The sequence below is a fragment of the Triticum dicoccoides genome, chromosome 7A (assembly GCF_002162155.2).
Source record: "Triticum dicoccoides isolate Atlit2015 ecotype Zavitan chromosome 7A, WEW_v2.0, whole genome shotgun sequence".
Taxonomy (NCBI): Eukaryota; Viridiplantae; Streptophyta; class Magnoliopsida; order Poales; family Poaceae; genus Triticum; species Triticum dicoccoides.
Genome location: NC_041392.1, coordinates 260,489,508 through 260,500,242, shown reverse-complemented (window position 1 = coordinate 260,500,242; position 10,735 = coordinate 260,489,508).

Here is a 10,735-nt window from a genome sequence, read left to right as displayed (position 1 = left end):
GGGCGGGCGCGGGCGCGAGGAGGCGTGGGGCGGAGCTTGTGGCTGCGGGCGCGCGGGCCGGGGAGGGCTCCCCGCGGGCCCTGCGGGCTTCGGCGGCGGCGCGGCGAAGTGGGGCGTGGCCCGGTGACGTGGCGCGCAGCGATTGGGCGAGGGGTCGGCGGCGGACGTGTCCGGCCCGGACGGACGTGTCCGGCCCGGACGGACGTGTCCGGCCGGCGCGGAGACGATTTTTTAGGGTTCCGGGGAGAGGGGATCCGGGATATTTCGAGGGGGGCCTATTTATAGGCATAGAGGGAGCTAGGAGAGTCCAAATAAGGTGCGGTTTTCGGCCACGCGATCATGATCGAACGCTCTAGGACATGGAGCAGAGTTTGGTGGGTTTTGGGCCAAATTGGAGGGGTGTTGGGCTGCAACACACACGAGGCCTTTTCGGTCCCTCGGTTAACCATTGGAGTATCAAACGAAGTCCAAATGATACGAAACTTGACAGGCGGTCTACCGGTAGAAAACCAAGGCTGCTTGGCAAGTCTCGGTCCAATCCGGAAATGTTTAATCCCCACACACGAAAGAAAGCTAGAAATAACCACCGGAGGAGAACGAAGCGCCGGAATGCAAAACGGATAACGGGGAAAATGCTCGAATGCATGAGACGAACACGTATGCAAATGCAATGCACATGATGACATGATATCAGATGCATGACAACCACAACAACTCACGGATACAAAACCCGAACCCGAGAAAATAAATATAACTTAACGCCGGAAACGGCAAGATTTGGAGTACAAATTGGGAAAGTTACATCCGGGGTGTTACACATAACTTCAAAATTTTAAGCACATAGAGAGGAAACTTGATATTATTGCAATTCCTACAAGCATATGTTCCTCCCTCATAATAATTTTCAGTAGAATCATGAATGAATTCAACAATATAACCAGCACCTAAAGCATTCTTTTCATGATCTACAAGCATAGAAAATTTATTACTCTCCACATAGGCAAAATTCTTCTCATTCGGAATAGTGGGAGTATCATAGGAAAGTCGAATACTATAAATTGTTTCCATATTAAAAGAGTAATGTTCAGAGAAGGGTTAATCATAATCATGACAAGTTTTATAAATATAATCATCACTACTTTTTATAGCGTAAGTTTCATCACAATAATCATCATAAGTAGCAACTTTGTTCTCATCATAATCACTTTGCATATCAAAACATGGAAGGCTAAAAATATCATCATTATTAAACATAGAATCCCCAAGCTTGGGACAAACATTAATTGCAGCAAATATATTCTCAAATATGTCATCCTCATCAAATATAGCTTCCCCAAGCTTGGGCCTTTTCGTATCATAAGCATAATCACTCTCATCATTAATAGCATGGATAGCACCAATAGTATAGCAATTATTATATTCTTCCAAGCATGTGCCAAAAAGATTTTCAAGATCATAAGAAGTATCATTATATTCCCAATCATAATCATCACAACCAGCAATAGGCATAACGAGATCATCATCAAGTGTATCATCTTCATTTTCATGAAGCACAACAATAATAAGAGCAACTTTATTTGGGAGAGATACCTTTTTACCTCTCTTCCTTTTTCTTTTCTTCTTCTTTACCACATCGTGTGTGGGTTCAATCCTATTTTTGGAGATCCTTATTAATGAGATTGGTTGAATAGGAGGCTCCTCCTCGTTGCCTGATTCATCATAAGAGATAATAGGAGGATATTGGGAAGTCTCTTCCCTTTCATTAGTATTCTCTTCATCTTCTATTTGTTTCCTTTTCTTTATGTAGTTGGCAATATAAGGGTTTTCAATGCAATTCACCGCACAATACATATAAATATTCTCTAGATCAAAATCAATAACTCTATCAAGATTAAACTTTGGAATACCCTCAGTTATACGTTTCATTTCTTCATAACCCAAAAGAAGGCTAAGCTCTTTATGATGCTCAAGGGTAATCAAATTATCACAATGTTTGGACACGACTTGATCATGAAACAAATAGCATTGGAGCTTTAAATGACCATGTTCATTGCAAAGTTCACAAGGGGCACGAAAAATATTGAATCTTTCAGCACATTCATCTAGACTTTCTTGCAACAATTTAGTTTCTAAGTACTTATGCCTCTTGCAATATCTATCTTCCCTATTTGGTGTGTACTTGCAAACCCAATCTACTCCACAAAAATTGACATGTTTATAGGAGGTATTTTCATCATAACTAGTGCAATCATCATTAGCAACATGGATATTCAAAGAATTCGTACTAACAACATTGCAATCATGCTCATCATTCAAAGATTTAGTGCCAAACATTTTGTAGATTTCTTCTTCTAGCACTTGAGAAAAATTCCTTTCCATCATACTCACGAAAGATATTAAAAAGATGAATCATATGAGACAAACTCAATTCCATTTTTTTGTAGATTTCTTTTATAAACTAGACTAGTGCTAAAACAAGAAACAAAAAAGATTCGATTGCGAGATCTAAAGATATACCTTCACTTACCTAGCCTCCCCGGCAACGGCGCCAGAAAAGAGCTTGATGTCTACTACACAACCTTCTTCTTGTAGATGTTGTTGGGCCTCCAAGCGCAGAGGTTTGTAGGACAGTAGCAAATTTCCCTCAAGTGGATGACCTAAGGTTTATCAATCCGTAGGAGGCGTAGGATGAATATGGTCTCTCTCAAGCAACCCTGCAACCAAATAACAAAGAGTCTCTTGTGTCCCCAACACACCTAATACAATGGTAAATTGTATAGGTGCACTAGTTCGGCGAAGAGATGGTGATACAAGTGCAATATGGATGGTAGATAAAGGTATTTGTAATCTGAAAATATAAAAACAGCAAGGTAACTAATGATAAAAGTGAGCGTAAACGGTATTGCAATGATAGGAAATAAGGCCTAGGCTTCATACTTTTGCTAGTGTAAGTTCCCTCAACAATACTAACATAATTGGATCACATAACTATCCCTCAACATGCAACAAAGAGTCACTCCAAAGTCACTAATAGCGGAGAACGAACGAAGAGATTATTGGTAGGGTACGAAACCACCTCAAAGTTATTCTTTCCAATCAATCCGTTGGGCTATTCCTATAAGTGTCACAAACAGCCCTAGAGTTCGTACTAGAATAACACCTTAAGATACAAATCAACCAAAACCCTAATGTCACCTAGATACTCCAATGTCACCTCAAGTATCCGTGGGTATGATTATACGATATGCATCACACAATCTCAATTCATCTACTCAACCAACACAAAGAACCTCAAAGAGTGCCCCAAAGTTTCTACCGGAGAATCACGACGAAAACGTGTGCCAACCCCTATGCATAGGTTCCCAATGTTACGAAACCTGCAAGTTGGTCACCAAAACGTACATCAAGTGGCACGTGGTATCCCATTGTCACCACAGATATCCACGGCAAGACATACATCAAGTGTTCTCAAGTCTTTAAAGACTCAATCCGATAAAATTACTTCAAAGGGGAAACTCGATTCATTACAAGAGAGAAGAGGGGGGAAGAAACATCATAGGATCCAAATATAATAGCAAAGCTCGCGATACATCAAGATCGTATCATCTCAGGAACACGAGAGAGAGAGAGAGAGAGATCGAACACATAGCTATTGGTACATACCCTCAGCCCCGAGGGAGAACTACTCCCTCCTCGTCATGGAGAGCACCGGGATGATGAAGATGGCCACCGGAGAAGGATTGCCCCCTCCGACAGGGTGCCAGAATGGGTCTAGATTGAGTTTCGGTGGCTACGGAGGCTTCTGGCGGCGGAACTCCCGATCTATGTTGCTCCCGGATGTTTTTAGGGTATATGGAGATATATAGGCGGAAGAAGTACATCAGTGGAGCTCCGAGGGGCCCACGAGGTAGGGGCGCGCCCAGGGGGGGTGCCCTCCACCCTCGTGACCTCCCCAGAAACTTCTTGGAGTAGGGTCCAAGTCTCCTAGATCACGTTCGGTGAGAAGATCACGTTCCCGAAGGTTTCATTCCGTTTGGACTCCGTTTGATATTCTGTTTCCTCGAAATACTGAAATAGGCAAAAAACAGCAATTCTGGGCTGGGCCTCCGGTTAATAGGTTAGTCCCAAAAATAATATAAAAGTGGAAAATAAAGCCCAATATAGTCCAAAACAGTAGATAAAGTAGCATGGAGCAATCAAAAATTATAGATACGTTGGAGACGTATCAGGGTGATCCCGTGTTTGAGCTTAAACCGTTACCCGATACTCTTAAATATGCTTATCTTGATGAGAAAAAGATATATCCTGTTATTATTAGTGCTAACCTTTCAGAGCATGAAGAAGAGAGATTACTGAAAACTCTGAAGAAGCACCGTGCTTCTATTGGATATACTCTTGATGATCTTAAGGGTATTAGTCCCACTCTGTGTCAACACAAAATAAATTTGGAGGAAGATGCCAAACCAGCTCATGATCATCAACGACGGCTGAATCCTAAGATGAAGGAAGTGGTAAGAAAGGAAATACTAAAGCTTCTTGATGCAGGTATAATTTATCCCGTTGCTGATAGTTAGTGGGTAAGTCATGTCCATTGTGTCCCTAAGAAGGGAGGTATTACTATTGTTCCTAATGATAAAGATGAGTTAACCCCGCAAAGAATTATTACAGGTTATAGGATGGTAATTGATTTCCGCAAATTAAATAAAGCTACTAAAAAAGATCATTACCCCTTACCTTTTAACGATCAAATGCTAGAAAGATTATCCAAACATACACATTTTTGCTTTCTAGATGGTTATTCTGGTTTCTCTCAAATACCTGTGTCAGCCAATGATCAATCAAATACTACTTTTACTTGCCCTTTTGGTACTTTTTATTATAGACGTATGCCTTTTGGTTTATGTAATGCACTTGCTACCTTTCAAAGATGCATGATGGCTATATTCTCTGACTTTTGTGAAAAGATTTGTGAGGTTTTCATGGATGATTTTTCCGTCTATGGATCCTCTTTGATGATTTCTTAAGCAACCTTGACCGAGTTTTGCAGAGATGTGTAGAAACTAATCTTGTCTTGAATTGGGAAAAGTGCCACTTTATGGTTAATGAAGGTATTGTCTTGGGGCATAAAGTTTCTGAAAGAGGTATTGAGGTTGATAAAGCCAAGGTTGATGCTATTGAAAAGATGCCATGTCCCAAGGACATCAAAGGTATAAGAAGTTTCCTTGGTCATGCCGGTTTTTATAGGAGGTTCATTAAGGACTTCTCAAAAATTTCTCAGCCTCTGACTAATTTATTACAAAAAGATATACCATTTGTTTTTGATGATGATTGTGTAGAAGCATTTGAAATACTTAAGAAAGCATTGATCTCTGCACCGATTGTTCAGCCACCTAATTGGAATTTACCTTTTGAAATTATGTGTGATGCTAGTGATTATGCTGTAGGTGCTGTTGTAGGGCAAATAGTTGATAAGAAATTAAATGTTATTCAATATGCTAGTAAAACTCTAGACAATGCTCAGAGAAATTATGCTACTACCGAAAAGAAATTCTTAGTAGTTGTATTTTCTTGTGATAAGTTCAGACCTTATATTGTTGATTCTAAAGTAAGTATTCACACTAATCTTGCTGCTATTAAATATCTTATAGAAAAGAAAGATGCTAAACCTAGACTTATTAGATGGGTTCTCTTGCTAAAGAATTTGATTTGCATATTGTTGATAGAAAAGGAGTTGAGAACCCCGTTGCAGACAACTTGTCTAGGTTAGAAAATGTTCTTGATGACCCACTACCTATTGATGATAGCTTTCCCGATGAACAATTAAATGTCATAAATGCTTCTCGTACTACTCCATGATATGCTGATTATGCTAATTATATTGTTGCTAAATTTATACCACCTAGTTTCACATACCAGCAAAAGAAAAAGTTTTTCTATGATTTGAGACATTACTTTTGGGATGACCCACATCTTTATAAAGAAGGAGAAGATGGTGTTATTGGACGTTGTGTACGTGAGCATGAACAGGAACAGATCCTACGCAAGTGTCACTCCGAGGCTTATGGAGGACACCACGCTGGAGATAGAACTGCACATAAGGTATTGCAATCCGGTTTTTATTGGTCTAGTCTCTTCAAGTATGCCCGTAAGTTTGTATTATCTTGTGATGAATGTCAAAGAATTGGTAATATTAGTAGACGTCAAGAAATGCCTATGAACTATTCACTTGTTATTGAACCATTTGATGTTTGGGGCTTTGATTATATGGGACCTTTTCCTGCCTCTAATGGTTATACACATATTTTAGTTGCTGTTGATTACGTTACTAAGTGGGTAGAAGCTATTCCAACTAGTAGTGCTGATCATAACACCTGTATTAAGATGCTTAAAGAAGTTATTTTTCCAAGGTTTGGAGTCCCTAGATATTTAATGACTGATGGTGGTTCACATTTTATTCATGGTGCTTTCCGTAAAATGCTTGCTAAATATGATGTTAATCATAGAATTGCATCTCCTTATCACCCACAGTCTAGTGGTCAAGTAGAATTGAGTAATAGAGAGCTCTAATTAATTTTGTAAAAGACTGTTAATAGATCTAGAAAGAATTGGTCCAAGAAACTTGATGATGCATTATGGGCCTATAGAACTACATATAAAAATCCTATGGGTGTGTCTCCGTATAAAATGGTTTATGGAAAAGCATGTCACTTACCTCTCGAACTAGAACATAAGGCTTATTGGGCTATTAAAGAGCTCAATTATGATTTCAAACTTGCCGGTGAGAAGAGGTTATTTGACATTAGCTCACTTGATGAATGGTGAACCCAAGCCTATGAGAATGCCAAATTATTTAAAGAAAAAGTTAAAAGATGGCATGACAAAAGGATACAAAAGCGTGAGTTTAATGTAGGTGACTATGTATTGTTATACAACTCTCGTTTAAGATTTTTTGCAGGAAAACTTCTCTCTAAGTGGGAAGATCCTTACGTTATCGAGGAGGTCTATCGTTCCGGTGCCATAAAAATCAACAACTTTGAAGGCACAAATCCAAAGGTGGTGAATGGTCAAAGAATTAAACATTATATCTCAGGTAATCCTATAAATGTTGAAACCAATGTTATTGAAACCGTAACCCCAGAGGAATACATAAGGGACACTTTCCAGAATGTTTCAGACTCCGAAAAGGAATAGGTATGTGGTACGGTAAGTAAACCGACTCCAAAACAGTTCTAATGGCAATTTTCTTCCGTTTGGAATATTTAGAAAAATAGAAAAATAAGAAGCAGTCCGGGAAGGCCACGAGGGCTCCACGAGGGTGGAGGGCGCGCCCCCTACCTCGTGGGCACCTCGTGTACTCTCCGGACTCCATTTTCTTACATGACACGTATTTTGGTTGGTAAAAATTTATTATATAACCTCCCGAAGGTTTTGACCACCGTATCACGCAAAAATCTCCTGTCTTTGTTTCAAGCTGTTTTTCTGACAGATCCAGGTCATCATGTCATCTTCAAGTGCCCCCAAGGACCAGTTCTTCGAGAAGGTCATCAACCCCTACCCCGTGGAAGTGCTGCAACACTCTCAAACCATTGAGATGCGTGAGGGGTTGTTGCACATCCGCGATGTTGAGGGACCAAGGAAGACCGGAAGCACGGAGGCAAGGCTCGAGGCATTGGAGCAAGAAGTTTTCAAGTGTCAGGAGATGGTGGAGCGTGGACTCGATTCCAATCACATTATGCTCAAGGAGTTCACCAACAACCACAAGCCGGACGTCAAGGACATTGGGGAGGCCATCTTCAAGCTTCATGAGAAAATCAAGCACCTCCAAGCCCAGATCTATGACCTGCAAAATCAAAATTGTGAGTATGAATATAGATTCAAGAGGATGAGTTTGGCTGTAGATTTGAGGTTTCAGGAGACTCGATCATCTTTCTATGATGGTGAGCCTATGCCTTGGAAGAAGGACGACAAGCCTACGCCATCAACAAAACCATCAACTTCTTCACCAACAAAGGAGACATAATCACATGGGTATGGGCACTCCCCTTGGCAACTGCCAAGCTTGGGGGAGTGCCCCGATATCGTATCACCATCACTTCTATCTTTATTGTTTTTCTTAGTTCGATCATTTTGATAATATCTTGATCTAGTAGAATAAAAGCTTTTTAGTATGATCTATTTGTGAGTTTTGCTTTATGATCCTTCTATGTAATCGAGTCTGTGAGCTATATATAATAAAGATTAGTGTTGAGTCAAGGGCTTGATTATTTTGCCATGATCTTGAGTGAATAAAAGAAAAGAGAAAAAAGGGGGAAACAAAGAGATCATATGGATCTTATGGAGAGTAATGAGCTCACATATAAAGAGTATGATGAATAAAAGTTGTTGAGAGTTGACAAACATAGTTTTGGTCATCGTTGCAATTAATAGGAAGTAATAAAGAAAGAGAGGTCTTCACATATAAATATACTATCTTAGACATCTTTTATGATTGTGAGCACTCATTAAAATATGACATGCTAAAGAGTTGACATTGGACAAGGAAGACAACATAATGGGTTATGTTTTCTTACATCTAAGATAAATTATATTGTCATGGATCATCCAACATGATTGAGCTTGCCTTTCTCATTCATGCTAGCCAAATTCTTTGTACCAAGTAGAGATACTACTTGTGCTTCAAAACACCCTTAAACCAGTTTCGCCATGAGAGTCCACCATACCTACCTATGGATTGAGTAAGATCCTCCAAGTAAGTTGTCATCGGTGCAAGCAATAAAAATTGCTCTCTAAATATGTATGACTTATTAGTGTGGGAGAAAATAAGCTTTATACGATCGTGTGACATGGAAGAAATAAAAGCGACAGACTGCATAATAAAGGTCCATATCACAAGTGGCAATATAAAGTGACGTTCTTTCGCATTAAGATTTTGTGCATTCAACCATAAAAGTGCATGACAACCTCTGCTTCCCTCTGCGAAGGGTATATTACTTTTATCTCCTACCTTACATAAGAGTCATGGTGATCTTCACCCTTCCTTTTTACATTTTATCTTTTGGCAAGCAAAACATGTTGGAAAGATCCTGGTATATATGGCTAATTGGATGTGAGTTTTAATGAACTATTATTGTTGACATTACCCTTGAGGTAGAACGTTGGGGGGCAAAACTATAAGCCCCTATCTTTCTCTGTGTCCGATTAAAACTCCATACCCATAAGTATTGCGTGAGTGTTAGCAATTGTGAAAGACTATATGATAGTTGAGTATGTGGACTTGCTGAAAAGCTCTTATATTGACTCTTTCCTATGTTATGATAAATTGCAATTGCTCCAATGACTGAGATTATAGTTTGTTAGTTTTCAATGAAGTTTATGATTCATACTTGAAATTGTGATTGAATTATTACCCTAGCATAAGAGATCATATGACAAGAATTATATAAGTTGCTGTTCTAAGAATGATCATGATGCCCTCATGTCCATATTTTATTTTTATCGACACCTCTATCTCTAAACATGTGGACATATTTTTCGATTTCGGCTTTCGCTTGAGGACAAGCGAGGTCTAAGCTTGGGGGAGTTGATACATCCATTTTGCATCATGCTTTTATATCGATATTTATTGCATTATTGGCTGTTATTACACATTATGTCACAATACTTATGCCTATTCTCTCTTATTTTACAAGGTTTACATAAAGAGGGAGAATGCTGGCAGCTGGGATTCTGGGCTGGAAAAGGAGCAAATATTAGAGACCTATTCTACACAGCTCCAAAAGTCCTGAAACTTCACGGAAGTCACTTTCAGAATATATAAAAAATATTGAGCGCAAGAAGTTCACCAGGGGGCCACACCCTGCCCATGAGGGTGGGGGGTGCGCCCTACCCCCCTGGGCGCGCACCCTACCTCGTGGGCCCCCTGGTGGCCCTCCGATGCCCCTCTTCTGCTATATGGAGTCTTTCGATGAGAAAAAAATCATAAGCCATCTTCCCGGACGAGACTCCGCCGCCACGAGGCGGAACCTTGGCAAAACCAATCTAGGGCTCTGGCGGAGCTGTTCTGCCGGGGACACTTCCCTCCGGGAGGGGGAAATCATCGCCATCGTCATCACCAACGCTCCTCTCATTAAGAGAGGGCAATCTCCATCAACATCTTCACCAGCACCATCTCCTCTCAAAACCCTAGTTCATCTCTTGTATCCAATTCTTGTCTCCAAGTCTGGATTCGTACCTGTGGGTTGCTAGTAGTATTAATTACTCCTTGTAGTTGATGCTAGTTGGTTTATTTGGTGGAAGATCATATGTTCAGATCCTTTATGCATATTAATACCCCTCTGATTATGAACATGAATATGCTTTGTGAGTAGTTACGTTTGTTCCTGAGGACATGGGAGAAGTCTTGCTATTAGTAGTCATGTGAATTTGGTATTCGTTCGATATTTTGATGAGATGTATGTTGTCTCTCCTCTAGTGGTGTTATGTGAACGTCGACTACATGACACTTAAGTGATGCTCACCCATATAAACATCCAAAACGGATAATATAATAGCATGGAACAATCCAAAATTATAGATACGTTGGAGACGTATCAGCGCACATTGGGGGCACACTCTTAAGTGATGCTCGATTACTCCCCTTGGGACTCCCACCAGCTGCTTGGGATCCTAGGTGAATACCTCCTTGTTCGCACGCAAGCACCTCACCAGCGCCTCTTCTTGGTCGGGATCGAGATTG